At 35.1% G+C, this 13,652-nt stretch overlaps 2 pseudogenes; both read left to right on the top strand.

Annotated features, from left to right (window-relative positions):
* The first annotated feature begins 308 nt into the window (after window positions 1-308).
* Window positions 309-2,052, top strand: LOC132614759 (F-box/FBD/LRR-repeat protein At1g13570-like; annotated as a pseudogene).
* Window positions 2,053-4,323: 2,271 nt separating this feature from the next.
* LOC132615294 (F-box/FBD/LRR-repeat protein At1g13570-like) lies at window positions 4,324-8,069 on the top strand (annotated as a pseudogene).
* Window positions 8,070-13,652: the final 5,583 nt, after the last annotated feature.

The following is a 13,652-nucleotide window of genomic DNA, read 5'->3' as shown; positions in this document are numbered from 1 at the left end:
GAAGTAGACAGGAACCACTTGAAATGATGAGGTTTTCACTTATGGAAAATTACCAAATACTGGACAATTTTTTCTCCTTATTGTGTAGCTAAATATGTCTGCTGAGAAGCTTATTAGCGGCAAAAGACTGTGATTACCCTATGTATGAGTGTGTGCGTGTGTTTGTAAACCGAGTCTGATTATCGTATGTGCTTTTCTGATTTATTCATTCCAATAACAGATCTGTATAATCCCCTGGATTCATGAAGTATTTGTGCAAGGTATTCTTGCTCTAAAGAATGCAATTCATTGTTATTAAGAGGAGTTGGATGACTGTTGTCTGTGTACTATGTGCAGATAATTTGGAGATCACTTACCTTTGTGTTCTAGTTTATTTTCTGCAGATTCCCATTGGCGTTGTAAGATGCCACCTGAGAGCAAAAAGCATGGTTGTCAAAGTTTACCTACCGATCAACTTAGCAATCTTCCAGAGAATGTCATCAATTCCATTCTGATGTGTTTGCCTTTGCAAGAAGCTGTCAGGACAAGCATCTTAGCTAAGAAATGGAGGTATAAATGGTGCAAAGTTCCACAGTTGACGCTTGATGATACACTTTGGGAGGAGACAGATGACTTACTATCCCCTTCTATTAAGTTTACAAAAATAATGTACCACATTTTGACCCTTCATTCGGGACCACTTACTAAGTTTACCCTCTCCATTTCTGAACTGAAAAAGTATCCTATGATTGGCAGCTTGATATATTTCCTTTCTAGGAATGACATTCAGCATCTTGTTCTTGAATTTTCCAAGTGGAACCGATACAAATTGCCGTCGTCATTTTTCACGTTTTTGCAGTTGAGGCATTTGACTCTTCAAAACTGTGTAGTATGTCCTCCACCGGCCTACAAAGGATTTGATATGTTAGTCAGCATGGAACTGTGTGATGTCACAATTTCTTCCAAATTACTAGAAAGTTTAATCTCTTATAGTCCGTTGCTTGAAAAGTTAGTGTTGAAAATCTCAGATGCTTTAAATCACATTCAAATAAACGCTCCCAAGCTGAGATCCTTTGACTTCACAGGCTGTATAAAATTTATTTCCTTAAAAAATGTTCCTCTTCTTGTTAAACTTTCTCTTTATTATGGAGGATCTTTAGAGGATTCAGAAAAATGTGATCTTGACAATTTTTTTCACTCGCTTCCTGCTCTCGAGGATCTGTACTTGGAAAAGGGAAGTATCCAGGTAAATGTAACCTCATTTTCATAAATGTACCATTCTTTGGGCTTTGCTCATCCTGATTTTTCATTTTCTTTGTAGTTCTTGGTTGCCGGTGTAGCTGCAGTACCAAGAAGGCTTTCGTCTCCTCTTAATCTTAAACATCTGCACATATCTCTGGATGTTTTAGATGATCTTTCCTGTGCTCTTTGCTTGCTAATCAGCTCTCCATATTTACAAGATCTTGAAGTGGAGGTCATTAATGTTGTTTATGTTTTTCTTTCTGTTTTATATATGATATTCGTATGTAATGGCGACTTGCTTGTTTTCATACTCATTAGGTTTTGAATTTCTTAATCTTTCTTAGGTATATTGTGTGGGGTATGATAAATCGGGTGAACAACCTGTGGCCGCTGATGAAGTTGATGAATTTTTCGCAAGCTTCTCAGGTGTTACATTGAATCACCTTAGAACAGTTCAGCTTGAACAAGTAAATGGCACGATGCTTGAAATGGAGCTTATTAAGCTTCTGTTGGCCAAATCTCCGATGCTGGTGAAAATGCTAATTGAGCCCAATCTATGTGAATTTGATGAATTAAGAGTCAAGATACTTGCAGAGTTGACAAACTTTCAGCGGGCATCATGTAAAGCTGAAGTAGTTATATGTGAGCTAGATTAGAAAAGAGTCTCAATGCAGTAGTACATGACAAACTTTCAGCGGGCATCATGTTTTGTTTTTTGGCTTGAATTCTAGACTGCCTGTTTGTCATCATTACTAGTCTTAGCTTTACATTTCATTCCTGATGATCTCTGAAATGAGACTATGAATCTACACTGTGGAGGTTTACTTTTAATGTTATGATGTGTTGGTTCTCTACTTAGATAAAAGAATCACGAGTTTACCTTATGATGTGTTTTGAAGCTCTTGGCCGCTGCTTGAACTTTTCCTGCAGCCATCTATTAGTTAACCAACCCCGATCTAGCTCAGAGTTTGAGAAACTTTCTTCTCATGGTGTTGGGTATAGAACCAATGGGACCTCTGGGAGAGAGCGATATGCATAGACCAGGTGAATGGGAATGCAGTTTCATGGACGACTCGTTTGGTCTGATAGGTGGCGATGTCACAGCCTTCTTAAGGAAAAGACGCGACGCTTCCTTCTAGTAGTTTTTCTTAACAATTCTATCTCTGTATAGTAGTGCCATGCTATTTCATGCTCCATTTGTGGGTAAATCTATGGAATGAGCTAAGAGAATCTTATTTAACTCTTTCATTTTCTTAATTGAAGAAATAATAAAAAAATAAAACATGTACAAAAATGAGTAATAATCCCTGATAGAGATTGGTACGATACAATTCAACATATTGTTCGTTCGAGTTTGATTGTGTCGTAACTCTATAATTCGGATTAAGTTTATCGTTGGATGATCTACATTGCTGATATTGATCCCAAAGAAAAAGACAGTAGGTACAGCTAGGCCGTGAACAACCAACCATCGTACTTATATATAAAAAATAAAAAAATAAAAAAAAATAGAAAGAGAAGGAAAGGGAACAAACCTTGATGGTACCGGTATCGACAACCGAAGTTGAGCATACATACATCGACTTTCCTGCACTAATATTGTGTTTGGTATGACAAACAATATTTTTCTACTTTTTAGAAAAATACATTTTATGAAGACATTATTTTTAATGTTGGGTTTTCAAAAAATATTTTTCAAGAAAACATTTTTTTTTATAATAGAGAAATTGTCTTTTCAATCGTTTACAGCTATCTTAACTGTAAGTTAGTAGTATCTTGCTGCATTTCAATACTGAAGGTTTTGATCAAAATTAACCTATAAAAATGTTTCTTTAGGAAGTACTTACACGATCAACCAAAAATAAATAAAAAATAACAAATAACTTTTTTTTATAACATTTTCATACCAAACATGCCCAAGTTATTGTTGTTACCTTTTCAATACAATAAATCAAACAAACTATATAAATAATTCATATATTATAAATTATAACATTACAATGTGACATTTTTTCGTATGAGATTCAGTCTGTAATTCAAATATTACAAATTTTAGTTTAATTATATAACTTTATCCGCAGCAAATCAGTAAAAATAATGTATCGTATCTGCAAAAATAATAACAGAAAGATCTTTAGTGTAAGTGGACATAAAAACTTTAATTAAGAAAAAAAAAATGAAACACCGAGCTGGTGGAAACATAAGACCATATTATTTCGTTTCATTTGTCTAAGTATTGGTGGGCGGAGCTGTTCGATATTTGGTTTAGTGGAAGGTAATAAGTACACAATAGTATTAGTTGAGGCGTGTGCAACTGGTCTGAATATGATATTGAAAAAGTAGGAATACGACAATCTCTTAAACTTGTCAATAAATTTTATTTAAACATTCGAATTATGCTTTGTTTCAATTATGTTCTTAAATACATGATAAAGTGTTCCTATTAGACATTTCCGACATAAATTTTTGAACTTTCTTTTTATGCGTTTTCTCAAATGCTTCATGCATAGATAAATTACCCACATAAAATATGATATTTCGTTTTAATTTTACATATCAATCTCAATTGAAACATATTGAAGTTCTATAGCCTATTTAGGCTAATATCTATATAATTAAGTGAGGTAATATATTTTAAATGATTAATTTAATTAAGGGATCCTTTATCTAAAAAAAACTTATTCATTTACGTCATTTATCAATAGTTTGACTCATTTATACCATCGCCGTTACGAAAATAACTTATTCATGCCTTTCATCATAATACCAAAAATGACACAAGACCTCTAATTAGAGGTCCACATTCTTTAATTTAACCAGTACAAATTAAACCCTAAATTAAAAAAAAGCTGTATTAGAATATGAGTTATACATGTTGAATAGGAATACTATATAGTCCCTTCCATTTTACACTATTATTAAGAAATCATAAATAAGAAGGTATTTTTATAAATATACCCTTATCTGTCTTCAATTTGCACTCCGATTAATATTGATTATTTTAAAAAATAATTAGCGTTAAGGGTAAAGTAAGAAAAACATAATTACTTCTATCTTAATTTTTAAATGAATAAGTGTTTTGGGACGAATATTTATAGTAACGTGGTGGACTCTAAAAAAGAGCACTGCAATTTTTAAGGCGGTGATGTATTACTAAACTGTTTTCACCGTTTTCTTTTCCCTAAAGAGTCCAAATATTTCATATTAATCAATAATCCCAGTTCTTGGTAAGCTTCAAATGTATTTCTCTCCTTTTAATTGGTGTTCTGATGCAGTTACAGAGGTTCTTTAATAGTAAAAGTTACTAATTTGATGTTCAAAATCTTGTGAAACTGCTTCTTTATGCTTATTTTTTAGAGTTGACATTACCCAAAATTCTGGAAAATATTTTTCTTCTTATTGTTAGCTATGAATGGTTGATAAGCTTAGAAGAAGAAGAAGCAAGGAGAATAGGGTGTGTTTGGTATGAAGGAAAATGTTTTCCATGAAATGTTTTCTTGGAAAATAAGTGTAGTGTTTGGTAATTAATCCTTTTCTTAGTTACATTATTTTGGTATCGAGTAGATCATTATCTTTATGTGTGTATTACTATGCTACGCCAGTTGTTTTGTATCTTGATATTTTGCTGTCTTATTTTTCTTGCAATCCTGCATCGATTATGTTTCTTTTCAGCCGAAGGTCTATCGACAGTGGTGAAGCCAGGATTTTTCACTAGGGGTTTCAAAAATATAAAAGAGTAAGAAATGAGGAAGCCAAGGGGTTCGAACATCTATTATTTATACAAAAAATAATAATTTTAACCTTGTATATACATGATAATTTTTCACCGAAGGGGGTTTGGGTGAACTCCCTGGCCATCACTTGGCTCTGCCACTATCTAACGGAAACCGCCTCTCTACCCTAAAAGGTAGAGGTAAGGTCTGCGTATATATCTTACTCTCTCCGGACCGCACTTGTGGGATTACACTAGGTATGTTGTTGTTTGGTAATTGAGCAAAACATATTGTGCTTGTTGACTTTATTACTCCCTCTGTCCCAAATTTATGTGATACATTTTGGATTACGACAGTCAAATAAAAAATTTTTGACCGAGATTTATTCATATGCCCTTTAAATATTTTAAATTGTTAACTACTGTGACTTATACTACTTTTTACGTAGTTTCTAAATATGTAAATTATTTTTTAAAAGATTTAAAAGATTGTATGTCCAAATTTAGGGTCAAAATAAAGAAGTTTGATTCTCGAAATTCGAACTGTATCACATAAATTGAGACAGAAGGAGTAGCTCCCTAAGCATTTAGGTGGTTCTGTGTTGTTTTATTTTGCAGGGAGACTTACTTCTTTTGTTATCTGCTTTTTGCATTCGCTGGATGCTTATATTAATGAAATCTTACCTTACCTGAAAAGAAAAAAAAAAGCAGAAGATATTGTACCAAGAGCATTATGCGGATGGACGGGGTGGGGAGTGGGGGTTTGGAGTGGCGGGTGTTTGGGGTTGGACGGAGACAATGAGCTTGAAATGTTACTTATGGAACTTGTTTTTCCGTATCTTTCCTCATTTTTAAGGAACTTGATTTACCAGAGAAAATATTTGCAAAACATTTTGACCAACCAAAGATGAGAAAAGCGGAAAACATAATGTTTTCCTCCATTCCAAACTCACCCATAGTGTTATTCTTGTATATATTGAGGCTAACTTCAAACGAAAGGTGTTCTTGCTATGAGAATTCAAGTAATGGATATTATATTAAGCTATATGTTACTGTATATCTTTACAGGTACATATCCAATGTGTGTATGTCAAGTGTTTTTTTTTCTTCTTCTGATTTTTTGTGTATTTTGATGAATCTGCATGAAATACCCAAGCTGTTATCCTGCCGCTTTGATATGGATATCTCAAGGAAAATTACGACATAGATACTAAGAGTGGATAGTACTGATTTCAACTAGAATGACCTTTACTTTTTATGTTGATCTGACCATATGAATGCCGTTCTGTCTAGATAGTTTGGAGATTCCTTACGTCGTATTATTGCTCAACTTCTAGAGGTTCTTGGTGATTATTGTTGGAAGTGTTCTTTCCAATCTTATGTTGATTTGACAATTCGAATAGCAGTTCTGTCCAGATAATGTGGAGATTCCTTACTTCGTATTATTGCTTATTTTCTTCAGGTTCTTGGTGTGTTTATAATGCCTCGTAAGGGAAGAAAGCATAGTCGAAGTCTAACTCCTGATGTCCTTAGCAACCTTCCTGAGAATGTAATCGATGTCATTTTGGTACTTTTGCCTTGTAAAGATGCTGTGAGGACAAGCGTCTTATCAAAGAAATGGAGGTATCACTGGTGCAGACTTACAGAGTTGACGCTTGATGCATCTCTTTGGAAAACAGCAAAGGATTTACTAAATCCTACAGTTAAATTTACAAAGACTATCTACCAGCTTTTGTCCCTTCATGAAGGACCCATTACTAAGTTTACCCTAAACATGGCTTTTCTAGAAAAAAGTGGTCCTATGATTGACAACTTCATATATTTCCTCTCTAGAAATGGGATTCAGCATCTTGTTATTTTTTTCCATGGGATCATTTATACAAATTGCCGCCTTCACTTTTCACTTGTTCGGAGCTGAGGCATTTAAATCTTCATAATTTCTCAATACATCATCCATCGGCTTTTCAAGGATTTGATAAGTTAGTTAGCCTGGTGCTATGTAGAGTCACAATTTCTTCTGAATTGCTGGAAAGTTTAATAACCCATTGCCCGTTGCTTGAGCAGTTGGTGCTGAATACCCCAGAAATTTTAGACACAATTGAAATTAATGCTCCCGTACTGAGATCGTTCAATTTCACTGGCAATATAAGTTCTATCTGTCTAAAGAATGTCCCTCTCCTGGTAAAAGTATCTCTGGAAAGTGACGATATCAGGGCAGAGGATCTTGATTTCGCAAAGGTTTTTGAGTCTTGTTCTGCTCTCGAGCACCTCAACTTGAACTTCTTTAATAGCCAGGTAAATGTTGCTTCATGACTTCATTGTTATGCACGTCAGCGGATGAAATTTCTTTTGGGCCGTGTCATATTTTATTTTGGTTATTTTTCCTAGATCTTTGCTGCAGAAGGATATGAAGCACCATCAAGGCTTCCGTTTGATCTTAGTGTCAAGCGATTTTACCTGCCTCATATTTATCTGGTGGCCTCATATAAGCTCTCATATGCTCTTTGCTTGATAAGAAGCTCTCCTTATTTAGAATATCTCGAATTACAGGTTCTTACTTCTTAGTGCTTTGACTGTTCTCTTTCTTTCTTATTTAACGGCTCTTTTCATACTTCTTAGATCTTCAGTAATCTGAGAGTTGACTTCTTATATTTCTCAGGTTTACAGTGAAGCTGAAGATGATGATGGTATGCTAGAACCCCTTGAAGTCGAACGTTTCTCAGACGTGACATTTAATCACCTCACGGAAGTTAAGCTAGATTTCTTTGGAGGAAAAACGGCTGAGATGCAGCTTATCAAGCTTTTCTTAGCCAAGTCCCCAATGTTGGTGAGAATGCTAATTGATACATGTTATCTAGATGGTAAACCTCTTGAGAAAAGATTAAAAATATTCGCTGAGGTATCAAAATTTGTACGTGCATCACCTGAAGCCAAAGTGATCTACGATAAATTCAAGTAGCAGATCATGACCTTTGGCTGAAATGTTTTGAAAGTTATAATCAAATAGATAGAACGGAATGTCGATGTAGTAGTATAACAATGTGTTTTGCTTTGTGAATATCTGTTTGGGAACATGACCATTTCTGGATGGATGTTTTGATCATTTTGTTCTGTAATAATATTGTGATTACTGTAATTGGACTTAATCGCTCCAAAACTTGAAGAAAAGTTTGAATCTTTGAAGAAGAATTCCAAAGTCTTGAATTCTTGAACCTTGGGATGGGTTTTCTTGAAAACTCTAGTTCAGGAACAATGATTTCTTGCTTCGATTGTTAGAGTATATATTAGAATTGAGTTGGAAAAGTTTATTCAAGTTAGAAAGAGATTAGAGACTTGAATTCAACCTAGAATCATGATAAAATTTACCTTGTAGGGTTCTTGAGGCTTGGGACTTGTTCTTCCTGACTTTAGGGTAATTTTTCGTGACTAGGGGTGTTAGGGAAATAAACCCCAAGCTTAAATATAACTTAAAACGCGAAATCTCGACTTTTTGACCCGAACCCGACCTGTTACGCGAAGGGTCCGCGATGCGGGTCCATCGCGCGACATTTTGTAGGTCGATTACTCAGATTTTCGCGATCGTCCCCCGATGCGAGGCCATCGCATGCGCCCCCACGCCTGAAAAAGCGACGTGTGTCGGTTCTGTACAGTGTTCGGTAAAATGGACATAAATTCTTGTACGCAACTCTGTTTGGGCTCCACAATATACCGTTGGAAAGATATTTCGAAGGGCTACAACTTTTATGTTTTAAGTGTTCTCAAATTCCCAATGGATTTTCACGAAATTTGACTAGAAGGCAGATGTATCGAAAATTTAGCCAATTCTATAGAATTTTAAGTGCCTTACTATTAGCCATATTGAGACGATCATACCTCCTTGCTCCGATCTCTGATTGGATTGGTCCTTATATCGTTAGAAAAGTATTTCTACATACTACAATTTTCATTAAGGGTACTTTCCCAAATTCCTAACTAATCAAGGATTTATGGCTGCCCGAAGTAGACCTATCAACCATTTTCGCAAAACGTTCAAACCTTCAGTTTTTCCACTAAAACTCTAATGATATGAGTCTAAACTTAGTTCCAAGATACGGGGTGTTACAATATCTCCCCCTTGGGATCATTCGTCCTCGAATGATGGGTCTTGGTTAGGTATGGGACTGGGCACGACATGAATACATCGACATGATGAAAATGACATGAAACATATGAGCTTGACATGATTACATGAAGACATAGTCATGGATCATGAGAACTGAATACGTGATTACATAGGAACATGTACATAGGAACATGAAACTGAGTAGCACCTACATGAACTAGAATCATGAAACCATTGTCCTCGATTCATAATAATGATTAAGAGTTACTACTAACTCTAGAATTTACGAAAATTATGGCAGGACTTCCTTCGTAATTCGGACTCTCATGACATTTCTCAAACGCTTGTCAGCTAACTAAAGTATCAGCATAAACCTCACAGGGTATCTTAATACGTATGATGTGGCATAATCTTAATTACTGAATCTTGAATGTGGCTAACATGAATACTGAGCTGGCCTGAATACATAATTATTGGCTGAATGATTACATGATTACTATACATGGGGTTTGGAAGAGAATTTGTAGGCATGAATGGCATGAGTACTGGAAAATAGGCAGGAATATGACATGATTACCTGGACGTGAGGAGCATGACATGAGACATAAATACATGAAGACTGGCTGGCATGTAAACATGAGTGCTAAACTTTTATAAGATACAAACACGTGTAAACATGGACATCAACATGAGATCTGAATGTCAAAAATATGATTGTTACAACATGAGGGTTGAATACTGAGCGCAGGTAGGATCTGAACACTTAGAGACTTGATTGTAGATGTTCATGTGTTACCATGATAGACATACGAGATAAAAGTACGACTTAGGCTCTGAATTTAAGTGCAAATCTGTACGAATGAGATAGAGTTGAGTCATATACTAGGAATATGATTCTAACATAGGTATTCATAAAGCTCTAGCGTAGGCATGACATGATACATCAAATCCGATTGGAATACTTTTGAGGTAAGTACTATAGAATACCTGAAGGGATCTCACTATGAACTTGGAACATACCTTACTTCGAACCTAACCTTGTTCACTCTGAAACATAGATATGAATATCTTGTCTTACCTTGCTTATTATTGTAAGCAGATCATTAAGGAGTGAGAAAGGGATCATTCATACGAATCAGACACTTCATCTTCGAAGATACAAGTGGCATGGGTACATCAGACTGAAGAACATAACATGGAACATGTATTCATGGAAATGGGACTAATATGGCATAAGACATGAATACATGAGTAGCATGGCATGGGGAATGAGAGATACAACGTTTACATAAGTACTTTGAAGCTACGTACCCTGACATTTGGACATTAGGTCATGAATATTGAAGTGTGAATAAGACATAAGTGTGACTTAAAAGGAGTATAAGTTGTAGGCTTCACTCTTGAGTACTTAGAGACATAGGTATGGATAAGATATCACTTTTGGAACTTAGCTATACTTACAGAATGGGATATGGTCAACATAGTTTACTCTTATTGCTGTAAGTCGACACCTTCATTATAAAATAAGATTCATGAAGGAAAGGATCATAGGCATGAATACTTCATTCGTCTAGCACCTAAAGCATAAGTAAAAAGTCACCTTGAACTTAAACAAGGCATAGGTACTTCGGAAAAGAAAATGGCATCCTTTGTGCCAAGCTACGAGCTACTTTAAAACAGTAGCCAGAGGAACATAAGCATGAGTTACGTAGAATCGTGGGTAGGACATCCATCTTGACTTACTCTTATCATTACCTGCCAAATCCACTGTTATGCTATTTCTATATGTGGATGCTCAAAGAAGTCGGTCGTGGGCATGAGTACATGAGAACGTAGGTAGCATATCTTTGGAGTTGAAATAAATCATTTACCTAAGGCTTTTTTTTTCCTTCTTCAAGGACCAGGTGGGCATTCCATAGGATTCTTAGTCTTTAAACTATTGTGTTACCTTCTCCTCAATCATTATCAAAATCAACATCCTATTTGGAAAGCACTTAGAAGCTAGAACGTGGTCATGGGTATAAAAGCACGATAGATACGCTAGACATGAACGCGGTCTTTAACCTTGGACATGAGTACAACCTGAAGTGCCAGACATGAAAGGAAATTCCCTTGCATAACTTACTATCGTATGAAGTCTTAATTCTTGTATCTTAAACATGGAGTGTAAAGCTTTAACAAGGGCATAAGATAGGTATGCTAGGCATGTGTAGAGTATGTTTGGGCATTGGTACTACATAGTGCATGAATTATTCTGGAATTGGAAATGTTACACTCTTAAACCTTTTATTCGCCCTAAAACGTGATCTCAGCGACATGACAAAAGACGAATTTCGCACACTTTATCTTAGCTACATGAAACTGTGATCCTCTGACATTATCCTCTGACACCTATCAACTTACGAAACACAATATCTATATCGACACCTTATCATATTATCTCCCCCTTAGTTCAAAAGCAGATGTCTAAAGCCTGTGGATCCCTTAAGGTAGCAATAAGTGGTAATCTAGTGGTTCCATTAATTTCCTCTAAAATACTGACAACTCATTTCTTTGGCTTAATTCAAGCAATACTGGGAAAACTGGATTACTTAAATGAATGGGTTTCTAATGTACATGACTGGCATAACCTGGCTTTGTCAGTCTTGGGGAAAACTCTTTTCTGATAATTCTTAAAGGCTCTTTTTCTGTAGCTTGCTCTCTTACTAATTAGATGATTTCCTTCTTTCACCAATTTCTATACCTCAAATTTAACTTAGACCCTTTGGGTTCTAACACGCCTTCGGTGTATTCAGACAATTATCCACTCAGTAGTTCTAACTTGACTTAGTAACTCAATTGTACTTCTACTGACTCTATTGAAAATTTGTACTTCATTGTATCTATTCAAACTTACTCACTATGCTTCTGTTAACCACTTGCTAGCATCATATTATCTAATTCTTCTCTGAGTACTAAAGTGAAGCATAAGGTTATTTCTAACTTTTCCTCCTTATCTGACTCTATTCTGGGGTTGTATACTATCTTTCTGAACTATAGACATAGATCATACTTAGGGAAATTTTATATGTCTCAAACAAGAAATTGGAACAACTAACCCCCACTTTCAAAATTATACCACACTATACACATCAGGGATAAAATACTTAATAACATAACCCTAAGAGAGAATTGTCATATCTTTTTATCTTATAGTAATATTTGCTTCTTGTAGCAACTTACTAACGTCATACTCTCTAGGTCTGATTTGAATAAGCTTAAATAATCTAAAACTGTCCCTAGAAATTTGATATCATCTCCTCGTGGTTAACTTCATAACATGTTACCTCGTGGGGTCTTAAATATGAAACATCATCCTTATACTATAGCTCCATGGTCAAAGAGTCCAAATAAACTTACTCTATAGGGTATATAACTTACGTGTGCTATTTGTCTTTCAAATGGTACTAACTCTTGATAAACACACCATGTACTATTTGGCAAGTCTTGGGTCTCAAATTTCCTTCTTGCCGTTTATACATTTGATACGTTCAGAATTCGATGGAAAAAGAATGTTACTTACTGCTCTAAGCTTCATGGCACGAGTTAGAATAATTCATGATGACTCTATCGGAGAGCAACACATCGATAACGACTAGCTTTACATCTTCCTTATCCATTGAGACTAGGCGTATTCAGCAGAATGGGAAACAACACATGAGTTCGAGGGATTTCCGAGAACACAGCTCTATTACACGATCTAGAGTTGAAAGAAATGAGACAATCTTAAATGTCTTGGTGATCAACTGTTTATATGTGTGGCGCGCACACACATATAAAAGTGACTCCACTGGACACAGTTTCATAGACTCCCTAAGACACTTGAACCTAGGATCTGATACCAAGCTTTGTCATGCCCCGAACTATGGCCTGGGCGAAACACGACACTCGGTGTCTTACTGCATGTGACCGAGTGTCGTACCCCATTTTAACCGGGTTAAAATAGAGTATAACATATTGGTGATTCCTATTTTTGTTTATTTTAAGGAGTTGCTACCTAATTATTTATGGTGAATTAGGCCACCTAAAATTTATTAAAGTAGTCATCTAAAATTGATATTATTGTAAAGTCTACGAAACCAAAAAGATTCTAGGTAAGGGTTCAATTAGTCTAAAGGGAAGGTATTAGGCATCCTTTAAGACCCATTAAGAATGATTAACCGACCGAACTTATGTTAATTAATTAAGGCTAAAATGTAGATGCAAATATTTGAATATTTAAGAAAATACCTTGTAAGTATTGCTAAAGTTATTTAAAGTAAAACTTGTAGAAAATAATAATTGCATAAAGAGTTTAGTTAAAAATAAACTAAAAGAAGCGGAACATGTAATGTTTATGTGTTTGGAGAAAAGTGAGTTATACCGACTCACAAATTAAAAAGAGTTATTGTAAGATTAATATTAAATAAAGCTTAAAAGTTTTATAGCAAGACTATTAGTTTAACATATATTGTGCGAATGTTGGTTTAAACAAATATGTATTTCAGGAGTTGGAAAGAAACTAAAGTGAAAAAAAGTTATCCGTTAAGACTAACTTGCCTTTTATTTCTTAGAATAAGCTAACATTATGTAAAATTC

Source organism: Lycium barbarum, chromosome 10 (assembly GCF_019175385.1).
Source record: "Lycium barbarum isolate Lr01 chromosome 10, ASM1917538v2, whole genome shotgun sequence".
Lineage (NCBI taxonomy): Eukaryota > Viridiplantae > Streptophyta > Magnoliopsida > Solanales > Solanaceae > Lycium > Lycium barbarum.
The sequence above is the reverse complement of the archived record's forward strand: the minus strand, read 5'-3'. Positions and strand labels throughout refer to the sequence as shown.